This window comes from Diceros bicornis, chromosome 7 (genome assembly GCF_020826845.1).
Source record: "Diceros bicornis minor isolate mBicDic1 chromosome 7, mDicBic1.mat.cur, whole genome shotgun sequence".
In the NCBI taxonomy this organism is placed as follows: Eukaryota; Metazoa; Chordata; class Mammalia; order Perissodactyla; family Rhinocerotidae; genus Diceros; species Diceros bicornis.
Genome location: NC_080746.1, coordinates 675,910 through 699,694, shown reverse-complemented (window position 1 = coordinate 699,694; position 23,785 = coordinate 675,910). Strand labels below are relative to the sequence as shown.

Genomic DNA, 23,785 nt, shown 5'->3' with positions numbered 1-23,785 from the left:
GGTGGGTTGATGGGCTGTGAGAAGGAGGTCGACTTCCCCGACACCACCCAGGCCTAGCATTTTTCCCTTGCATCAGGCCCTACAAATCATGCAGTCAACACTGGTTAGAATCTGTTTCCATTTTCCCTTCCTCAGCTCAGAGTCCACAGTCCTTATATGATGTGGCCAAATTGCTCTGAGCATCTGGTGAGCACTGGTGAGATGTGGGGGGAGAGGAAATCCGATCATTCGGTCCTGGGGTAGACAGCTGGTGAGGGGCGTCTAAGGGACAGAGAACCAGCACCTCCCATTGGGATGTGAAAGTGCAGATTCTGATTCTGGAGGTCTGGGCAGCGCCTGAGATTCTGCATTTCTAACATGCTCTTGCTTGATGGACCACAATTTGAATAGTGAAGTTCTAGAAGGCTTAACCTAGGAACAGCGTGGCCTCCAGACCGATGCCCGGTGAGCCCCTGTAGGAGCTCTTATGACAGGCAGAGGGAACGACTGCTTAGAACTGAGCCAGCAGCCCACACTATGATGACTTACCAGGAACTCTGTGTCCCCGGACACTTCAGCTGATAATGTGGGAATGCTTAGTCAATGTGGTCATCAGCGGAGTAACTAAAAACTCGCCCATAAATAACCTCACTCAATCCTCACAACCTTGTCAGGCAAGTATAAAAAGGCTGTTTTATAGATGAAGGAATGGAGGCACAGAGGATGGGGAGATGTACTCTATGTTGCAACCATCAAGTGGCGGAGGTAGGATCTGAACTCAGATCTGACTAAGGCCCTTCCCACTTTGCCAGCATCACTAAATTTAAGTTTCTAGGCTGGCATAGCTGTGGCTGGAAGCTGCTCCCCCTGCAGGTCATGTGCCCCCCCGATCCTGCAGGAGCCCAGAGTGTGAGGTGTTTGGCCTGTGTCCTGGGCCCCCTGGCCAGCCTCCTCTGCACCCCTAGCCAGCAGTCACCTCTGCCTTCAGCCACTCGATATTGATCTCCCCATCCTCCATCTGCTGCCGTAGCTGCTTGGCCACTGTCTTCTCTTCTCCACGATCTGCAGCAGGTCCCGGTACTCCTGCATCAGCGCTTCACACTCCCTGGCCAGGGTCTGGTAGATGTGGACAGACAGACGTGGTAAGACACTGCCTTCTTGTCCCCTAAGAGATCCAACCAGAAATGGGGGTCCCCCACTGACTGCAATTAGGAGACGGTCCTGACTCCCAGATATGGTGTGCGGGGCATTGATCTGGCTGCTGTGTTGTTACTGAGTGCTCTGGCTCCTTCTCCAAATTCTGTCTCACATTCTGACCTCTGGTCCTCTAACTGATCCTGTTCTCTCCCCTCTCCCTCCGATCCACACCCTAGGGCCTTTGTACAGGCTCACTCTCTTGTTAGACGTAATGCATCTGCTGACTTTAAGTTAAAGTCAATGCTCAAATTGAACAACAAAGCCTAGATGACAGCACATCTGTTTACAACATGGTTCACTGAATATTTTGAGTCCACTGTTGAGACTACCACTCAGAGAAAGAGATTACTTTCAAAATATGACTGCTCACTGGCAAGTGCTGTGGTTCCCATGTAGAGACTCACGCTGGTGTGTGCCCCCCTCCACACACGCACCAAAGTTGGGAAAAGTCTTATGAGTCGCATAATAGAGGTCTCCGAGGACAGCAGGGCCAGAATCTGAAGTAGCTCTTAAATGGCTTGTGAGAGCAAGGAAAGGAACCTGGCCTGGCTTTTTATTGTGGTTGGAGGTTTTAAAGAAAAATTATTTAATGACACTTGTCAAAGATGGTAAGCCATATTTTATTCAGAACCACTGTGATACGTAGGGACCACCGTGATGGGATTCGCAGCGGGGGAGAAATGAGATTGGGCTCGACTCTGAATGCAGCATGAGCAAGTGGGAATTCATGGCCAGGCAGCATGGTGGGGGTCAGGGGATGGAAAATTACTAAGAGAAAAAACAAGTGTTGGGGTTTCTGGCTAACCTGACCTAAGAGGATTCTTATCAAAGAGAGGCCAGAGTGATCAGACACCACCTGAGGGATGGTGGAGGAGGAGGAGGAGCCTGAGCAGATCTCGATGGTGATCAGACATACGGGTGGGGGTTTTGGTTAAACTGACTTAGCAAGGTTCTTGCTAAAACTGGATTTTACAAGGAAGTGCACAGACAGGCCTACACGAAGGTTCAGGAACCTGACTAAAGTTTGGCCAAATCAAGAAATCTTTGCCTGGGGTGAGACCAGGGCAAGAGTTCTGCGTACAGACAGGGATTGTGTGGTTGGATCCGAAGCCAGTTCCAGAGAAGGGAGACTCTGGACTTGTTCCTCAGCTTGTCCAGGTGTGGACTCGAGGGGAAGAGGGAGAGGAGAGGCGTAAGCTGTCAGCACACATCAAAAAGTGTGGAGTCTGACCGCTCATTACAAGGATAAACATGCGTACAAAAATATGCATTCACAATGGCTTGTTTCTATAGGAAGAAATTCCAACAGCAACCTCAAGAATGATCAAAACTATGTACTGGGGGTGGCTGGAGCAACAGCGCTGGAGGGGACCCCAAAATGTTGGTAGTGACTCCTCTGAAGTTAGAGTTTTCTATTTTACAGGTTCATCTAATATAAACAGAGAAATTTACACATACCATGTTTTCCACTATAATAGTTTTCTTTAATTTTAACGTTTGTAATAGGAAAGCACTCTAAGATTTAATTCCTTTAGCCCACTAACAGTTACAACAGAGTAACCATACGAAATGACATTTTCATATCTCTCGCTAACTACAAGGAGAAGCTGCATCCTAGTTTGTCTTCCACTGTGTCTCACACAGGCAGGATTTTCAGGAATCAGTGGCACGTTATAATGTAATAAGGGTTTGGGTTAACTCCTTAAACATAGTAGGATTAGTTTGATTAGTTTTCTCCACATCAATTAAAATAGAAATTCCATTGCTTTAGCTTTGTAAATCTCAATGCTCTCTAGGGACATGCACACGCAAACGATGTAAAAACTAAAAACGCACCTGAAAACTTCAACACATTCATTTCACACCTTGAGATTCTCTTGCATAAAAAGAACAAAAATCCTATTTAGTTCCACAATTTTCTTGCCTTATTGACATTATATCTCTCCATCAATTCACATTTTTCAGCCCAAGAAACTCAAAATGTTATTTCTCATACAGGAAATAAAATTACAAAGAGCTAAGGGAAACCAGAATCATAGGGCTGCACTATTCAATCGATAAAGGAATCCAAAGGAAAGAAACACAAATATTGGGATCAGCACAGATAAGCAGCCTGCTTCCCACAGGACAGAAGGAAAGCCACATGCAGAAAGTTAAACACATTCTAAAATCTCCTGGTGGAAACAGAAGCCCTGGAGTGGGTCAGACCCTGGTGCAGAAGGGTGGGGACACCTGAGCAGCCACAGGAATGGACTCTGGGAACTCCTACATGCTCTGCTTGGAGAGGAAAAGAAGGGCTCCCTCTCTCAGCTTCAACTTTCACAAGAGAGGAGACTCTCGACAAGATGCAAATGAACCCTAAATTCATAAACCCTAATCCAGACTTAGATCTCCTGACATTCACAGACTTTCTCAATGTGCACAAATTACCCTCTGCAGGCACCTACTTTGTGGGTGCAAAACTCCACCCTGTGTGTAGACATAGGCCCAAGGGGAGCACAGGGACGACCTCAGGAAGGGCAGCAACTCCCTCCCCCTGTGCAGGTGACTTCCCAGCTTTCCAGGGCTCTGTAGCTTCTCTCAGCAGAAAGGCTCCTTCTGCGGTGGATATGAGCAGAGAGGACATGCAGCAAGAAGGTGTGGGCCCTCAAGTACTTCCCTGTTCAGGCTCAAGGGGGCTTAGCTTAGAGACCCTGACCCCAGGCCTCTGCTCCCAGTCACGTTGCTTTCGGCTACAGTGATCTTGTGAATGGCACAACCCAGTGTTTGAAGAATCCAGCAAATTCACACAAACCTACACTTTAATGGAAAGGAGGGAAGAAAGTTGTAAAGCATTTTTCTAGTTCAACAAGAAAAGCCACATGTATTTATTACTTTCAGAAAATAATGTTAATTAACTGTTGTTTCCATGGCAAGACACTGTTTTATAAACAATTAAATCATACTTAACACTTGCTGATCAAGTGTAAGCCCTGGAATTCCAGTTGAAAACCCTGCATCCCAAAGAAAAGAACAGAACTAACAATATGACTACCCACGCTCAGGGGAGGCAGAAAGGGAAACAAGAATTTTTAACACATTCAATGTAATACTAGAATCTTTTATTTTTTCTGAAATTTACCTATTTCTTGCCACTTTGGAAATATTTTATACTGCTTTTCAAGCCCGCTGATTACATAAACTTTAACTTTTGACAACCTGAGGCTCAACTAAGTGAGTAAATCTTTTCAAGTTGACAAACCCAGGGAGGGACAGTGCTGACAGGCCAGAACACCCAAGAAAGTTTGCACAGAGGAACCTCCACTCCAAGACCTTCCCGTAGGATGTCTGTGCCAGGAGAGAGCCTGGGAGGGGCACAGGGACTTCATACGACAGATTCCAGGTGGACATTCTCTGCTCTCCTCTCGTGGAAAAGATCCACAGAAAAAATATAAATCTCACAGTCAACTCAGCCAAAAGGAAACTCCCAACAGCTCCCCACCAAGCAGGACAGCCCCCAGTCTCCCCAGCTGAGTTTCTTATTTCTTAGCTCAGGCCATAAACTCAGCACTGACTTCAACTCCCCAGTCCTCACCATTTCCCATCTGTACACAGTACTACTGTCTCGATCTCCAAACACACCCAGAATTCAACCTCCTCTCTCCACCCTGACCTAAGCCTCCAAGGCCTCTTGCCTGGCTTCTTGGAACAACCTCCTAACTGGTCTCCTTGCCTCTGCCCTGGCCCCTCTGTGGTATATTCTCAATAGAACAGCCAGATCAAGTCTGCTAACCTTTTGTCCAGCCATGTTACTCCTTCTCTCAAAACCTTCCAAATGGTCACCATCTCATTCAGAATAAACGCCCAAGTCCTCACTATGACCAACAAGGCCCCATGATTGGGCCCAAGCCACCAATCTGCCTTTAGCTCCTGCTGCCCTCACCGGCTGTGCCCTGGCCACACTGGCCTCCTTACTGTTCCCAGAGCAGGCCACTTGCCTTTCCTCCTACACTGCTTTTGGGCCTTGTTCAAAACCTACCTTTGCAGTGAGACGTTTCCTGGCCCTCCTGGTTACAACTCCACCTCCCTGCAGCCTGGCACACATCACTCTCCCACAGGAGTCACACCATTGGTGTCACATCTAGAACGTCACCTAGGGCATGCTTTTTGTGTTTTGTTCACTTCTCTGGCCCCAGGGTCTAGAACAATTCGTGACACAAACCTTGCAGTCAATAAGAAATGTAGCTTAATGAATGGATGACTGTAAAAACAACAAGGAACTGCCTAACACTTGGGCAAGGAAGGCCAAATCTGTAAGAACACCAGGGGGCCAGGGGAGGCTGGTCCATTTATCAGCCCTAAAAGGACGCACAGCATCATGTTAGAAAACTCCCCACCACATCCTACAAATACCATACATCTTTTTAGCAGCATCAACAGAGCCCTTCAAATGTAAACACCTTTTCTACTTTGAAGCAGCCTTCAGTGTCCCATTACCGCTCATCACATGCCTACTGCTAACTTTAACATGATAACTTTCAGATCTAAGGTAATATGACTGACATTAAACTGTGTTTTCTACCTTACCCAAGTCTCTCTTGGGAATGATTGTAGGTATGCAAGAGTAATAACCTGAGAACAGATGGAGAAGTAAATAATTCTATTCCTTCCCCCACCCTGTGTCCCCAGCAAACAGTACACCACTGTCTGATTCCTTGTCTTTTTTAAACAAACTTCACCAGAAATACATCTGCTGAACATGCTCCTTTGGAAGTCAGGGCTACTGTTTCCTTCAGACACCTAACGCATTTAAGTGTCCAGATGCCACAAACCATTGAAATATTGCTCACGTGTCTACTGTACAGTTCCCAAACTGAGATTTCAGTAAACTTACGTTGCAGCTGCCAGGAAAAGAAAAAGGAAGCAAAAACAATGCCATCCACGATGACAAGTGGAATTAAACCAAATGAAAGTTTTCCTTTACAGATGCAGGGATACTTGAAGGAAAATCACTCCTTACAAGGAGTGAGGGAACTAAAATTGCTGTGGGAAGAAAAAGAGAGCCCGTGTACAAATGCTTTCAAGGCAACTTGCAAAACTCCAAATTATCTTGCCAGCAAAGATTAATGAACTGTCTCCTCTGGAGCAGAAGCCTGCTGGTGTTGGTGGTCAGGGCAGGCCACCCCAAGATGCACCACTCTGGTATGCAGATTATTTTGAGCTGAAGACAATAAAGAGTCAGGAGACTTAGGAAGGACATTTGCTTTTCCCCTCCAAAACTGCCTGAAGAATTTAACATAGAAGACCTGTTTCAGGAAGGAGCCAATATCATATGATGGCTGTAATATAATGTAAAATAGATGTTACAATAGGATTGGCACCAACAAGCCCATTTTATCAAAATTTCTGTCTCTTCCTGGTCACATTCTCTATAGCTTGCCCTCAAAAGAGTTGTCAGACAAACATTTGTATTTCTATCTCCATGTGAATTGTCTTCTTCCCCTGTGAAATCCCAAACCACTACCCCTCCAACACCTTCCACGCCTTTAGCTACAGTACAATACTTAAGCAAGCAGCTTAGACAGAATGATGAGCTGCTCATCTCCGAGTTTCTCACATGTATACATGTTATTAAACTTGGTATTATTTTCTCCTGCTAACCTGTCTTTTAATCATTTGGGCAGCCATAAGATCCTTAAGGGAAAGGGCAGAGGAGGATTCTCCCTCCTGCCCAACACTAGCATTGACCAAAGCACCAATACCCCACCCCTGCTCCCCCAAGCAGGGTCCATTGTATTATGACCCCAAGAAGTTAAGGCCCAACGAGATGGATTGTTTCTCTTTCTCATCACAGAAAAAGAAGTTGGAATGACCTATCAGTCAACAAAAACATGCATGTGTTGTGAGCATTGGAATATGTCCCTCCCCTCCAGCCTACATCATAACTACAGAGGAGTTAGAGAGCTTCCACTTCTTAAGTCCTGGTGGGGAAGGAAAAAGCCTCCCAAGAACCATTGCCCCAGACCCACCCAGTGCCCCCCTCCCCTCCCTGACTCCCTGCTGCCCTTCCCGCCCCAGCAGCCATGGGCTTGGCAGGCCAGCGCCAGAGCACCAAGGCTGGATGGAAACAGCGTCCAGAACCACAGGGACCTGGTTCTCAGATGCACTGGTCTCACTGTGGGAGCTGTCCCCGCCTGCTCTGCCTGAGGAGCCACTCCCCACAACGGCTCCGCCCCAAACTGCGCCAGCCAGTCCCAGCTGCTAAGGGCCCAGGCTAGCACAGTCTTCCATGCCGACCGGTGCAGGTGCACTTACCCGCGTCCCTCTCCCCACTGCCCAGGAGAATGAGGACAATGTGATGCTCAGCCGCTGAGGCCAATCTAGGTGAGCAACGTGGGTGGGGCCAGAAGTGCAGGTGGAAGTGCATCAGTCGCCATCTTGGCATCCGGCGGGGCCCCTCTCGGAGGGCCGGCCACATTCTCCCACCCCCTCGGTCTGGGTCATTTGCTATGAATACCGCAGCAGTGACCCATCAGGGCAGCGGAACAGACGCGTTTTGGCAGCGTGACCCCAGGGTGGGTGCATCAGGCAGCAGTTTGCCTAGGTCCACAGATGTGGCCATCTTGCTTTACGGAGGACAGATGGGCACACGCTGCCATCTTGCCATCCTTTGGGGCCTGAGGACCAGCTCCCACTTGCTGCACAGTGTCGCTTTGAGCCCTACTCTTGTGGCAGTCCCACTGTGGGACAGAGAGGAGGGGGCCGGAGACTGGCAGCATGACAGCCTGAGGCCCGGGATGGTGATCACTGCACTGCCGCAAACTGATCCCACCACTGGGCAACGAGGAGAAACAGCCATCTCCTTCCACAGGTAACCAGCTGCTGCCGCCCAGTCAGCCCCCTGGCGGTCCAGCCCAAGGCAGGCAGCACTCTGTGCTTGGGGCCTTGGGGCCGGTCCAGCGGGTGAGTGAGCACCAGACGCTATGTGGCCTTGGTCTGTGCCACTGTCTCTGTTCCAGGCACCTCGGGCCACCGCTGCCATCCCATGGCTACTGGCGTCCACCTTATGGCCTCCACCACACTGTCACCCCCACCCCCTGGCCACTCTGCTCTCCACTGATTCAGGCTGGAGCCAACAATGTCAAGAAACAGGGTATTCTGGAAACACTCTTTCTTAGGTCACTATCTTCTTGCATTTCCCGTGACTTTTCTGCTCTTTTGATGGCAGGGAGCCTGCCTTGATCTCTGCGATCAGGAATGTGGCTGAGCAGATGCAGCTTCTACCTCCAAATGGACACGCCTCTCAGATGCTCTGTTGCTAGAAAGGTCCTGGCAGTGCAGGGAAAGGTGGCTCTGCATTGGAGGTGAGTCCCGGAGAGGCGTCTGACTCTGCAGACTCTGCATGTGACAGCATCCTGGGTGGAGGAGGTTGCGGCCCACTCCTCACTGGGAGGCTTACCCTGGGGACTCAGGGAAGGGGCTCCTCTCTTCACTTCTTCCTTGGGCTCCCACAGCGGGATGAGAGGTTTGCCTTCCCCTTGGCCTGGCTCCCTTCATGACAGCTTCTGGAATTCAGCCAGTGGAGTGAGTCCTTTCCTGCGGACTCTGCAACGGAGGTCTCAGAACAGTGCACTGAAGATATTCTACTTTGAAAACCTCCTGGCAGATCCTTTTATTTCATGTTGCAGGTTGTTATTGAATTTTTAAAGACCTGAATGCCACTTATTGTCTTTAGTCTTATTCAAAATTAACAGTGGTTTAAGTCGGAAGTTGTTACAATCTATCCAAAGAACTAGTAATGTGAGCTTGTTTCAGAAGTCAGACAACATGCTTTCTTGACAGTTTCCTTCAGAGTCTGTGTCCCAAAAGATTTGTTACTGTTTTTGAGAATGAGGCAAAGCACTGCAGAGAAGGTTGCTCTTGGCATGTGTCATTGTTTAACGTGGTCTGGGGGCAAAAGAGGTGGGGGTCCTTTGGTAACTTGTCACAAAGCATTGAGAAATGTTAGAAGGTCAGGTTGCTTGGAACTCCCTGAGGACCTAGTATCCACCTGGTCTGGACCACAGCGGCCTCATGGGGGTTAGATGAACTCAGGAGGAGAAGAAAGCGTCAAGAGAGACCCCCTACGTCCCCATGTGCATAGTTTTCTCTGAATAGAGATTTTACCTTAATGAGGAGAAAAGATTATGAAGTGTCTTGGTCAGTACATTTCAGGGGCTGGTTGCTTGGTACAGGGAGCAGCTTTCCTCCTGGTAAGTGGAAGGACAAGAGAAACAACGAACCACAGCTCTTGGGGCTGACCTCCTCTTGGCGGCAGTCCCACATCCTCAGCTGCTTGAGTAGAGCTGGGGCCAGGCACCCTGCTGAGTGCCTGGGAGGCTCTGCTGGCCGACACCTGGGCTGGCTTTGAAATAGGGGGACAAACCCTCCCCGTTTTAGCACCCAAAGTCCTGCATCCCAGGGACAGCAGGAGGGTTGGACAACCATGAGCTTCTAGGAACTATTTCTGAGGCTTCCTGAAGCCTTTCATGTTGTCTTGGTGTCATCCTGTGCTCTCTGCACGAGCATCTGTGGCCCTACAGGGCACTTACCACAGCCTGGGAGGAGGTCTTCACCTTCCTTCCTTCTCTGCCCTACAGATGGTCAGCTCCTTAAGGTAGACAGTGGGTCTTTTATCTTTCTATTCCAGTAATAACTTGCAAGCAGAGGTGTTCCTTACATCTTTCCTAAAGGTTTAAATGGGCAAAGTTCCTAAGTGTGGGTGTTCCCAAAAACACTTGTTTTGCTTTTATAGTTGATTATTTTAGGGGGAGACATTTAATTCTTTCTTTTTAATTACTTTTTCATGTATCCTTGCAGGCTCTACATAAAGGGCTCAAAACTTCTGGTCCAGTGGCTAAAAGCTGTTCACAGGGATGATTGGCCCCTACTAAACATTCTTTCATCTGTAGTGAACATTTTACCAAAAAAAACTCTTGGACAGGCTGGAGGATCAGTACTACATGCTCAAGCCCATGGCCTTGCCCTCCAACTTCCACCTGACTGAGAAGGAGGAGCTGAAGGCCGCGGCCACCCAGGAGAAATGACACCAAGATAGCCGCCGGGGGCCTGAGAAACATGCGAGTGAAGCAGATGGGAAAGGAGCTTCAGGTTCATCCTCATCTTCGAGGGAAAACCTGAGGGCCCAGCCAGGGTCCCGCAAGTTGAAGCGAGCCTCTCTGCAGGGCGAACCCTCACCCAGTGCCACCCAGGAAGCCACCAGTCAGGCGCGGGCACAGAGTCTCTGGAAGGAACTCCAGGAGACAATGTGGTCTCCACAGTGTGTGGCAGCCTGGGAGATGCAAACACATCTGCTGTAGATGCTGGTGATGGGACCCCCTCTGCTCAGCCAGGGCCGGCTGGGTAAGAGTGGCATTTCCGTGGGTGACTTTATCCCTCAGGATCTGAGGCGTGCAGATTTATTGGCTGGCTTCCTTCTTACAGTTTCTCCTCAGCACACACTCAAGAGAGGCCATCTGTCCCTTGAGAGGCTGTTGACCGAAAGAGGCTGAAGAGAGATGTGGAGCCCAGCTACAGCGGGACCAGCCGTGGGCCTGATGAGAGCTTGGCCCAGAGTCCCCACATTCATCATTCACAATGATGCCTCAGAAACCCTCCCAGAGCCCCTTCACCCTCCAACAGATGTCACCCCCGAGCCAGCCGCAGAAGATGTGCAGGGTGAACACAGCGACACGGGCCCCACGTCCCTCAGCAGGGTCATCCTGTCAGCACTGGGGGCCCAAGAACTCCTCGACTCGCTGTCTCCTACTACTTCTGCTCCCGGGGGAACCGGAGCACGGGTGCCGCCTGCGGGAGCAGGTGGAGAAGGATAGCGAGCTGAAGAGGTGCAGCTGCCGACAGCCAGGTGCACACGCTGCAGGAGGAGATGGACGAGCTGAATGAAGGGGGCTCCCTAACTGAGGAGCATGCTGCCCCACCCTGAGGTCAGTCCCGGTGCTCGGGGCTCCCCCACTGCCTGCTCCTCATGAGGGGTTTCCTCATGCTGCTGCTCCGCAGCAGACGGCCCCTGAGCACTTCTGTGTGCAGCATGCCTGCTGCTGTCTTGGGAGAAGGCTCTGCTGGTAGCCGCCCCTCGCAGACAGGGAGCCCAGGCTGCAGAGCTCACCCCGCTCGCTCTAGGGCGCTGGAGAGGCAGCATTAGTTGTCAGGGTTTAGCAGGTGGGAAAGGAGGCATTGCAGGTCAGCTGAGAAAGCCACGCCTACCCAATGAATTGTACCTGGATAGTTGGTTTACCACTTGAACAGGAGAAAATCAGCTTCTATTGCATCCTTCACACAAATGTAAATTCCAATGAGTTAGGATCTAAATGTGAAATAAAATTGACATAGTAAACTATTAGAAAAGTTATAGGAGACTCTTAAAGTCATGGGGAGGTTCTTTCCATTTGTGTTTTAATGAATATCCTTGAACTGAAGTCATTTTGAACATTTTAATAATTTCTTTAAAATTTGAAACATCTTTTTGAGTAGAATACATTCTCTTTTGTAAAATTTAAAACACCAGAGAAATATATAAGCTAAGAAGTGGTAAAAACTCCTATTTCTCACCTACCTCCCAACTTTTATTCCTTGTTGGTAGTAAAATTTGGTGTGTAATCTCCTCCACTGTTTCCTGTGCTTTACATACATATTTCTCCACCTGTACAAATTGGTTGGATATATTTTTGGTGTGTTTCTTGGCTATGTTTCTGATTTTCCTGCTCTCTTACAGTTTAGTAGTTGTAAACATTGGTTTCTCGATATTCCTTACGTATTGAGGGTACCACCTTTTGCCTGTTATACATCCATGGAAAACATTTTCCTACCACATTGTTCATTTAATCTGGATCAGTGCTTGTCTTCCCAGATGCCAGTAACACTTCAGGAGGGAAACGGGTCTATGTGACAGGCTATTCAGGATCTCCGGGACCCCCAGGGCAACAACCAGTAGGACAACCCAAAACAAGAAACAAAACCCATCCCTCGTGTTTCCAGATGCATCCTAGGGGGAGGACAGCTCCAGTTGAGGACCACTGATGTCCTGGTCAGAGTTATCCACTATGTTGTCCTATCACGTTAAAGCTGTTTCTGTAGTTTCTCGTACCTGATGGTACAATTTGGTGCCTTTGTCTGTTCCTCTTGGTGCCTTTGTCTGTTCTTCTTGGTCAGACTGCCCAAGGTTTCTCACTGTTACAGGTCTTTCCAGACAGCCAGCCCTTGATTCCATTGCTCAGGTCTATGTTTTTGTTCCTGCCTGGTGAATTCTCACTTCATTTTGCTGTCATTGTTTTTTTTTTTGTGGTGTTGTTCTTGCTCTTGGAGGGAAGGGCTCAGCTTCTTCGTGTAGAGTTGATATTCCCTGATACCTGCAGTGGAGGCTGTGTCCCTTCCTCTGTCCCCTTGTCCCCACGCCATGGATTTGTCTCATGCTGCTCTCATTGCTGTTCATTTCTAAAGAGTTTCTCCTGTCTGTCTGGATTCCCTCTTTAACCTGAGAGATTTAGAAGGGTGTGGACAGATTTTCAAGTGGATAGGTTGGGGGAGGGGAGCCAATATTTTGTGATTACCTTTTTACTTTTATTGCTTTAAGTTCCAGTAATATGGTCACTTATAGATTTCTGCTTTTTGGACTCTTTAGATATTTCATTGTGGCGACTGTTTCATTGTGGTTTGAGGAGAATGTTCGCTCTCCACTAGATGCTTACGTTGTTGTCCCTGGGGCTGAGGCTAGATCTAGCTTTTTTGTGTTCGTCAGCAGATCTGCTTCCTAACTTACTGTATCACTTGACCTGTGGCTTTTTAAGAGAGGTAAGGTAGGTTTCCCTGTGGAAAGGGAAGGCACCTCCCTTGGGGTGCCTGTGTCTTCTTGTTTGTCCAGTTTTGCTTTATGCTTCAAGACCATATTGTTAGGTGCATAAGTGTTCCTGACAGTTATCAACACAGAGAACCCCTTTTTGTCCCATTTAAAGTCTTATTTCTTTATCTCCTTATTTTCAACCATATTATATCCCTTTATTTTATAACAATATTTTAACTCAACTCGAGAGCCTTCATGTTTTTCTAGAGCAATTTGATCCATTTACAATTGTGATTATTGATAAATTGGAATGTGAGTCTACCATTTAATTTAATTTTTAATTTGTTAGGTTTTCTCATGATTTTTCTCTTCTTTTAGTGGGTGTCTTTCAATTTTTAGGAACAACCATTTCTGCCTCTCTTTCTGTAAATGTTTAGAGTTGATCAGTTCCTGTGTTCTACACTCCCAACTCATCACCTTCCGGTCCCCAGCTTGAGAATATCTGATCTTAGTTCTGTGGTCTTATTTTCCCCATCAAGCAACCATGATTGGATGTAAGTATAAGTTTTATTGGTTACTTTGTACACAACAGTTTATTGTATCCAAATTTTTCCTCCTTTTGGAAAGATTTGATGTTATTTTGGAACTCATATGACAGTGAAATTTTGAGATGAATCGAGTCTGAGATACTCCTTAGGTGCTGATGCTGGGGACCTAGCACCTAAACTCTTAAAGTTGCATCAGTGTGTCAGCAGAGTCAGGATGAGGTCAGAGATGTTTAAAACCGTGGAATTGAATGAGGTTTCCTGGAGACACTGTAGCTGTAGAAGGGACCAGGGCCTAGCCTAGGAGCAGGCAGTGTTTGCAGAGGTGCAGCTGAAGAGGGACCAGGAAAGGGGACTGAAATGGTGGAGCATGAAGTTGCAGGAATCATGAGGGGAAAGGGTATTGCAGAAAGGAGGGGTGCTCAGCTGGATGGGATACAGCCCTGATCAGAATGGAGAAAAGATGGCTGGACTCGGCCATGTGGCATCACTGGTGACCTCAGTCTCCTTGAGAGGGTGGGAATGAAGCTGGGTCTAGAGTGAGTGAAGGGGGTCCATGGGAGGGCAGTATGTATAAGGCACTTTATTTAAGAGGTTTAGCCATGAAGGGGAGTCGGGAAAGTGGACAGTAGCCAAAAGGGAGCCTGGGTCCAAGGGAGAGATTTGTTTGTAAGGTGGAGATGAGCTAGCAGGTGTCTGTGCTGCAGGTAGGACCAGATGGAGAGGAAGAGTGTGCTGGGCCCTGAGGAGGTGCCTGGCTGGGCTCCTGTTATGAGCGGTTTGGGGATTCAATTGGAGACGTGAAAGAAACTTTCCACTCCAAACAAATGGGTTGAAGGTATATTGTATTATAGAGAGGATGGTAAAGGTGATAGTCCGCAAACAGATCTGAATAGGTCAAATAATAAGACGGAAAAAACACCAGCTCGACTGGAAAGGGAAAACATCCACATCAGCTGAGATAGCGGCACATTTGAATAGGTCATATAATAAGAGGGAAAAACATCAGTTCTATCGGATAGGGAAACACCAGATCGACTGAAAGGAAATGACACAAATCAACCAGAAAGAGAAACGCCAGGTTAACTGAAAAGAGAACACATCAGATCAATTACTTCACAATAAATCAATTACTCACAACATCCACGCCCCACTGCTGGGAGAGTCCTGTCAATTGACATGGCTGGGCGGGAATCACACGTCCTGGGCAAGGCGTCCCTTCCACAGGTGGAACTCTCACCGGGTCTCAGTCTCCAGCAATTTATATAAGTAGTTACAGAGTTTACAGAGAAAGCATTCAGTGTTCCCATGCACAAATGGTTATCAGTGGCGTACTAGCACTGAGCCCCACCCTCTGGCTATCGTCCCAGCCCAGTAGTTGTGTACGTGCATTGTTTACCCTGCTTATCCTCCCAGCCCAGCTCAGATGGCCAGTCTGCGCCAGGCTGCAGTGCCCGAAGGGCCTTGAATTTTTTACACATTGCAACTATCTCCATGGGAGAAGGGCCAGTTCCCACCATGCAGAAAGCAGCTTTTATATTTCTTTTTGTGCTGGTGGCTGTAGGTCAATGGAGCAGCCAAACATGGCTGTACTCATGTCAAGACAGCTCCGCTGCCTGGCGCCGTGCAGAGAGCAAGAGGACAGATGTGCTTGTGGAAAGGGCGCCCTGTGCCTGTGCTCCTGTATTCCTGGAGCGTGAGGTTGGCAGTGGCTGGGAGTGGAGGGGCGATGCAGAGGGTGTTAGGTGAACGGCAGGGGGAGGAGGGAGAGGGAGAGAGGACACCCTGGCTTGGTCTTCATGGCTCACACGGAGCTCCCCACTGGGATCTCCGATCACCAGCTGTTGACTCTTTTTGATGTTTTCATCAAAATGTCGGCTCTCTTGATGGTTCCCAAGGCTATTATGAATTTGTTCATCAATGAAGGAAACTTTGGGTCATGTTTAAGGGATTCTATGTCAAAGGGGCTCTACATGTGTTTATTCAGTCCATCATCTTTACCCAATCTCTTTGTTTTTGGACAGATTCCATACAACAGAGCAGCCGGGCCAGTGGCCTGCAGGTTCCAGGGTTTGGGAGATTTGCCCTCCAGAAAGCCAGTGCTGATTGGCATTCTCACAGGACGTGGTGCTCTGTCCCAGATTCCGCTCTAATTCTGGGTGTCATCACATTGTAAATCCTGGGGCAGTTCTGTCAGGGCCCATCATTGGCATTTCTGTGATCAGTGAGGGCAAACATTTTTCTGTGATCATTATCTGTCACTTCCCTGACTGTGTTGTTGCCTGCCTTGCTCACTGAGTTCTGAACCTTCCTGGTGGAACCAGGACGTTCACTCTTTATCCAGTGTGATTGCACGTTCCCTCAGTGTGCTCCTTGAGTACTTGCTTCAAAAATATCTGTTTTCCTCACATTCTTTGATTCCGTCTACATATAATCTAGATTTAATCTGGAGCTTTAAAAATGTTTTATTGTGGAAAACCTTGAACATACACAAATTAAACAGAGAAGTGCGATAGCCCTCCATGTCTCTATTACCCAGCTTCAACATTTATTAATATTCTGATATTCCTGTTTCGTCCATATTTCTACCCACTCCCTACCTTCCATTGATTATTTTTTAATTAATAGATTTTTTTTAGGAAAGTTTTAGATGAACAGAGAAATTCAGCAGAGAGAGCAGAGCATTTCTCCCTCTTCCCCCACTGTTTCCCCTACGGTTAACATCTTGCGTGACCACCTGTGTTAGTGCGGTTCATTTCTTATAAGTGAGGAGCTGATGCTGCTACAGCGTTCGTAAGCAAGTCCGTAGTTTACATTAAGGTTCATTGTCTTGCTGTCATGTGCTTGGATTTTGACAAATGCATAATCTCATGTATCCACCACAACAGTATCCTACGGAAGAGTTGGGTTGCCCTAAAATCCCTGTGCTTTACCTCTTCGTCCCTTGACCCCCAACTCCTGGCAACACTGATCTTTATATTTAAGTCCAGTATGTCTTTTTGTGACTTGATAGCTCATTTCTTTTTTTTTCTTTTTGTATATTGAGTCAAAATATACATAACAAAAAATGTTTCGTCTTAACCATTTTTAAGTGTACATTTCAATGGCGTTAAATACATTTCCACAGTTGTACAGTCATCACCACCGTTCATCCCCATAACTCTTATAAATCTGAAACTCTATACCTATTAAACAATAACCCTCCCTTCTCCCCTCCCCCCAGCCCTTGGCAGGCATCATTCTACTTACTGTCTCTATGATTTGACTACTCTCAGTTCATACAGTATTCGTCTTTTTGTGACGGGCTTATTTCAGTTAGCATAATGTCTCCAAGGTTAATCCATGTATAGCGTATTGGAGAATTTGCTTCATTTTTAAGGCTGAATAATATTCCATTGTATGGATATACTACATTTTGTGTATCCACTCATGTGTCAATGGACACTTGGGTTGCTTCCACGTTTTAGCTGTTGTAAATAATACCGCTATGAACATGGATGTACAAATATCTCTTCAAGGCTCTGTTTTCAGATCTTTTGGGTGTATATGCAGAAGAGGAATTGCTGGATCACATGATAATTCTATGTTCAATTTTTTGGAGGAACATCAATACTGTTTTCCATAGTAGCTGCACCATTTTACATTCCTATCAACAGTGTACAAGTGTTCCCATTTCGCTGCATCTTGGCCAACACTTGCTATTTTCTGTCTTTTCGATAGCACTCAACTTAGTGGGTGTGAGGTGGTGTCTCATTGTGGTTTTGATGTGCATTTCCCTAATGATTAGTGGTGTTGAGCATCTTTTCATGTGCTTATATGCCATTTCTAAGTCCTCTTTCGCAAAGGAGTCTTCAAGTCCATGCCCATTTTTGAATTGGCTTGTTTTTAGTTGTTTAATTTAGGACTTCTCTGTATATTCTGGATACCAGTCTCTTGTCAGAAATATGATTTGCGAATATTTTGTCCCATTCTGTGAGTGTCTCTTGATGTACCAACTTATAAAATTTTCATGGAGTCCAATTTTTCCATTGTTTTTCTTTTGTTACCTGTGCCTTTGGTGTCATATCCAAGAAATCATTGCCAAGTCTGGTGTCATGAAGATTTAATTTTATGTTTTCTTCTAAGAGTTTTCTTGTTTGAGGTCTTACATTTATGTCCTTGATCCATTTTGAGTTAATTTTTGTATATAGCGTTGGATGGGGTCCAGCTTCAAGCTTTTGCATAGGGATATCCAGTTTTCCCAGCACCATTTGTTGAAAAGAAACCTTTCTCCATTCCATGGTCTTGGCACCCTTGTCAAAAATCACTTGACCATATATGTGAGGGTTTGTTTCTGGGCTCGCTATTCTATGCCATTGGTCTCTATGTCTATCTTTATGACAATACCATACTATTGATTACTGTAACTTTGTAGTAAGTTTTGAAATCAGGAAGTGTGAGTCCTCCAGTTTTGTTCTTCTTTTGCAAGATTGTTTTGGCTATTCTGAGTCCCTTGAGATTCCATGTGAATTTTAGGACGGGTTTTTCTATTTCTGCAAAAAACATCATTAAGATTTGGCTAGGGAATACATTGAATCTGTAGATTGCTTTGGGTAATACTGACACTTTAACAATAGTAAGCCTTCCAATCCATGAACATGGGATGTGTGTCCATTTATGAATGTCTTCTTTAATTTCTTTCTGAAATGTTTTGTAGTTTTTATGGTGTAAGCCTTTCACCTACTTAAGTTAAGTGAAGTTAATTCCTAAGCATGTTATTCTTTCTGATACTATTATAAATGAATTGTTTTTGTAATTTCCTTTCCAGAGAGCTCATGGTTCGTGTCTAGAAATGCTGCTGATTTTTGTGTGTTGACTTTGTATCCTGCTACTTTTCTGAATTCATTTGTTAGATCAAACGGCTTTTTTGTGGAGTCTTTTGGATTTTCTACATACGAGATGATATCATCTTCAAACAGAGACCATTTTACTTATTTCTTTCCAATTTAGATGCCTTTTATTTATTTATTTTTATTGCCTCATGGGTCTGGCTTGAACTTTCAATACTGTGTTGAATAGAAGTGGTGAAAGTGGGCATCCTTGCCTTGTTCCTGGTCTTAGAGGAAAAACTTTCAGTCTTCCATCATTGAGTATTATGTTTGCTGTGTGTTTTTCATATATGGCTTTTGTTACGTTGAGGCACTCTCCTTCTATTCCTAGTTTGTTGAGTGTTTTATCATGAAAGGGCGTTGAATTTTGTCAAATGGTTTTCTGCATCAATTGAGTTGGTCATTTTTTCCCCTTCATTTTCTTGATGTGGCTTATTACATTGATCAATTTTTGTATATCGAACTCCCCTTGTATAGCAGGAATAAATTTCTCTTGGTGGTAGTGTATAATTCTTTTAATATGCTGTTGAATTCAGTTTGCTAGTATTTTGTTGAGGATTTTTGCATCTATGTTCATCAGGGATAATGGTCTGTAATTTTATTTTCTTTTAGTGTCCTTGTCTAGTGTTGGTATCAGGGTAATGCTGGCCTCGTAAAGTGAGCTTGGAAGTGTTCCCTCTTTTTCAATATTTGACAGAGTGTAAGAAGTCTTGTTTTTAATACTTCTTTATATGTTTGGTAGAATTCACTAGTGCAGTCATCTGGTCCTGGGTTTTACTTTGTTGAGAGATTTTTTTTTAAGATTTCTTTAAATATTGGTGACATATTACATAGGTAAGTTTTAGGTGTTCAAGATGATGATTTGTGAAAGGATTACCACAATACGGTGAGTTAACACCTCCATTCCCTCACATAATTAACTTGGTTTTTCTAGTGATCACTTTCAAGATCTACTCTCTTAACAACTTTCAAGTCTATAAGAATATAGTATTGTTAATTATGGTCACCATGCTGTACATTAGATCCCCAAAACTTGTTCATTTTACAGCTAGAAATTTGTGCACTTTGACTCACATCTCCCCATTTCCCCCAACCCCGCGACCCTGGGAAACCCATTTTTGTCTCTATTCCTTTGAGTTGGGCTTTTTTCGATTTCACATATGAGTGAGAATATATAGTATTTGTCTTTCTCCGTCTGACTTATATCACTTAGCGCAATGCCTCAAGGTCCATCCATGGTATCTCAAAATGCAGGATATCATTCTCCTGCATGGCTGAATAATATTCCATTATATATTACATGTATACATATTTCTCACATTTTCTTTATCTATTTATCCATTGATGGACACCTGGATTGTGTCCATGTTCTCTGTGAATAATGTTGAAATGAACATGGGGGTGCAGATATCTCTTCAGAATAGTGATTTCAATTCCTTTGGGTATACAGCCAGAAGTGGAATTGCTCATTTATATATATTTCTATTTTTATTTTTTTGAGAAAATTCCATATTTTTTCCATAGTGACTGTAGCAATTTACATTCATACCATCGGTGCACAGGGTTCTCTTTTCTACACAGCCTCGCCAACACTTGTTGTCTGTTGTCTCTTTGAGAATAACCATTCTAGCAGGTGTGAGGTGATATCTCATTGTAGTTTTGATTTCATTTCCCTGATGATGAGTGATTACGAGCATCTTCTCATGTACCTGTTGACCATTTTTATGTCTTCTTTGGAAAAGTACTACTCAGGTCCTTTGACCATTTTCATATTGTTTTGTTGGTTTCTTTGCTGTTGAGTTGTAACAGTTTCTTATATACTGTGGATATTAGCCCCTTTAGTTTGCCAATTGTTTCATTTGCTATGCAGAAGCTTTTTAGATTAAAGTCATCCCACTTGTTAAGTTTTGCTTGTACTTTTGATTTTATATCCAAAAAAATAGTTGTCAAATCCAGTTTCATGGGTTTTTTTTCTCTATATTTTCTTCTAGTTGTTTTATATTTGGTGTCTTACATTTAAGTCTTTAATTCAATTTGGGATCTTTTATAGAGTGGTGTAAAATAGGGGTCCAATTTCAGTTTTCTGCATTTGGTTATCCAGTTTTCCCAGCACCATTTGTTGTAGAAACTATCCATTCCCCATGGAGTCTTCTTAGCTGACTTGTCAACTGTTAGCAAACTGTATGTGTGTGGTTTTATTTCTGGATCCTTGATTCTGTTCCATTGGTCTAGGTGTCTCATTTTATACCTGTATCATACTGTTTTTATTACTATAGATTTGTAATAAAGTTTGAAATCAGAAATTGTGATGCTTTCAGCTTTTCCTTTCTCGGGGTTCCTTTGGTTATTGGAGGTCTTTTGTGGATCCACATGAATATTAGGATTATTTGTCCTATTTCTCTGAAAAATGCCCTGGGAATATTAATAGGAATTGCATTGAATCTTGAGATGGCATTGAGTAGCATGAACATTTTCAAAATATTAATTCTTCTGATCCATGAGCATAAGATATCTTTTCATTTCTTTGTGTCTTTGAGTACTTTCATCTGTGTCTTATAGTTGTCAGTTTCTAGATTTTTCACCTTCTTGGTTAAATTTATTCATGAATATTTTACTGTTTTTGATGGTATTGTAACTAGGATTTTTTCTTTATATCATTTTTAGATAGTTCATTGTTAGTGTAGAGAAAGGCAACCGATGTCTATATATTGATTTTGTCTCCTGCAGCTTGAGTGAATTTGTTTATTAGTCCTAACAGTTTGGGGAGGAGTCTTTAAGTATTTCTCTACATAAAATCATATCTGCAAACAGAGACCACTTTGTTCCTTCATTTCCAATTTAGATGCTTTATATTTCTTTCTCTGGCCAAATGTCTCTGGGTGAGACTTGCAGCAGTATGTTGAAGAGTGGTGTTGAGACTGGGCACCCTTGTCTTATTCTTTGTCTTAGCAAGAAAGCTTTAACCTTTCACTGTTCAATATGATGTTAGCCGTGGGTTTGTCATGTAAACCTTTTATTATGTTCAGGTATGTTCCTTCTGTAACCCTTTCTTGAGAGTTTTTATCATGAAGGGGCGTTGAATTTTGTCAAACTGCTTTTTCTGCATTGAGAGATTATTGTAGGATTTTTATCTTTCATTCTATCAATGCGGTGTATCACATTCATTGATTTGCATCATGTTGAACTTGATCATGTTGTTTGATCCTTTTTTTGAGTTTAGATAGTTTTGTTATAGTGTGTCTTGGAGAAGAAAGTTTTAGTTTGAAATTTTAGGGTGACCAATCGGCATCAGGACCTTGGATGTCTACATCTCTCCCCAGATTTGGGAAGGTGTCAGCTGCTACTTTTTTAAGTCAACTTTTTTTTCCTTTCTCCCTGTCTTCTCCTCTAGTACTTTAATAATGCTTATCTATTTCTTTTCAAGGTATCCCATAATTCACACTGCCTTTCCCCAATCCTATCCGTTCCTTTTTTTCTTTTTGCTCCTTTGACTGGATGATTTCAAATGACACATCTTCTAGTGCACTAATTATTTCTTGTACATGGTTGAATCTGATTTAGAAGCTCTCTGTTGAATTCTTCAGTTCAGTCATTGTGTTCTTCAACTCTAGGATTTCTGTTTGTTTTTCCTTAATGCTTTCTGTTTCTATGTTGAACTTCTCACTTGTTCATGCACTATTTCTTTATTTCATTTAGTAGTCTATCTGTGTTTCCTTAGAGTTTTATGAATTTCTCAAAGAGCATTGTTCTGAAGTCTTTGTCACATAGTTCCTATATCTCCATTTCTTGGTCAGTCATTGGAGTTTTATTCTTTTTCTTTGGTGGTGTCATGGATCTTTGATTATTCATGATCCTTGTGGCCTTCCGTTGGTGTCTGCAAATTTGAGGAAGTAGGCACTTCTTCCACTCGTTACAGACTGGCTTTAGTAAACCAAAGCCTTCACATTTAGACCATCTAGGGGTCCTGGGTGGGCCATCTGGTGGTGTCCAGGGGCAGGCTTGCTGCTGGAGTCCTTGAGCAACCTGGTAGTGGGGTGAGTGGAAAGCTTGGGTCCACAGTATTGTGTTTGGCCCTGGCCAAAGCTGGGACCCTGAGTTCATGAGTAGCCCCACTGGAGCCTGTTTTGGCAGGTCCTCATTGAGAGCCTGTGCCCACAGTAGTCATCCAGGGCCATGAGAGTTGGCCAGTGCTGGGATGATCTGAGAGTCTCAGCTCACGAGAGCCTGCCAGGAGCCTGTGCCATGAGAGACAGTTTGTGCTGGTGTAGGCCAGAAGTCTGTATTCCTGGGAACCTGGGGCCACAGGAGCTACCTGAGATTGCAGGAGCCAGCAGGCGCTGGGTCAAGATGGAAGCCTGGGTTCATGGGATCCTGCCGGTGCCTGTTGCCATGGGAGCTGCCTGGGGCCGCCTGAGTCAGCAAGCACCTGGGTGGGCTGGGGGCTTGGTTCTGTAGAAGCCTGTCAGAAGCCTGGTTCCGTGAGAGCTGTCTACGGCTGCTGGAACTGGCAGGTGGTGTGGTGAGTCATGGGCCTGTGTTCCTAGTAGCCCCCGGGGAGCCTGGAGCCATGGAACCTACCTGAGGTTGTTGGAGCCAGTAAATGCTAGAGTGACCTGGGGTCCTGGGTTTGTGAGAGCCCAGTGGGTGCCCTGTTATGGAAGCTGTCTGTGGCTGTGGGTGCTGCCTGTGGCTGCCTGGAGTAGGCAGAAACTTGGGGGAGCCAGGGTCTGAATTCATCAGAGTCCACCAGGAGCCTGGTGCCAATGACACCACTTGTGGTCACAGGAGCCGCCTTGGCCTGCTGAAGATCGCAGCCCCTAGGCTGATATGGGGGCCTGGGTTTCCAGGAGGCTGATGGGAGCCTGGTGTCAAGGATGCTGCTTGGGGCCCCCAGAGCTGGCATGCTCCAGGGTGAGCCAGGGGCCTGGATTTGCAGAAGCCTGCAGGGAGCCACCTAGTTCTACAAGAGTCAGCCTGGGGCTGGGGCAGGCTGGCTCAGGGATCTGTGGTGAAGTCGGGCATTCACTTTACTCTCCTCTCGTTGGCAGGTTTTTGATTACTGATTCAGTCTGCTTGTTTGTTACTGGTCTGTTCATGATTTCTGTTTCTTCATGATTCAGCCTTTATAGGTTGTTTCTAGGAATTTATCTATTTTGTCTAGGTTACCCAATTTGTGAATGTACAGTAGTTCAGAATAGTCTCTTCTGGTCTTTTTCTTTCTGAAGCATCAGTTGTAATGCTTCCTTTTTCATTTCTGATTTACTTTATTTGAGTCATCTCTCTTTTTTTCCCTAGATATTGTATCTAAGGGTTTGTCAATTTTATTTTTTCAAAAAATCAACTCTTACTTTTATTGATATTTCATACTGTCTTTCATTTTT

General features: G+C 45.1%; 1 long non-coding RNA gene across 1 annotated transcript in view; it reads left to right on the top strand.

Moving 5' to 3' along the window:
• The first annotated feature begins 1,092 nt into the window (after nucleotides 1-1,092).
• The window catches only part of LOC131408221 (uncharacterized), a 178,659-nt gene continuing 155,966 nt past the window's right edge, over nucleotides 1,093-23,785 (top strand). Inside the window, exon 1 of the long non-coding RNA XR_009220715.1 lies at nucleotides 1,093-1,121. This is a non-coding gene — a long non-coding RNA (uncharacterized LOC131408221). The remainder of the gene's footprint in view (nucleotides 1,122-23,785) is intronic.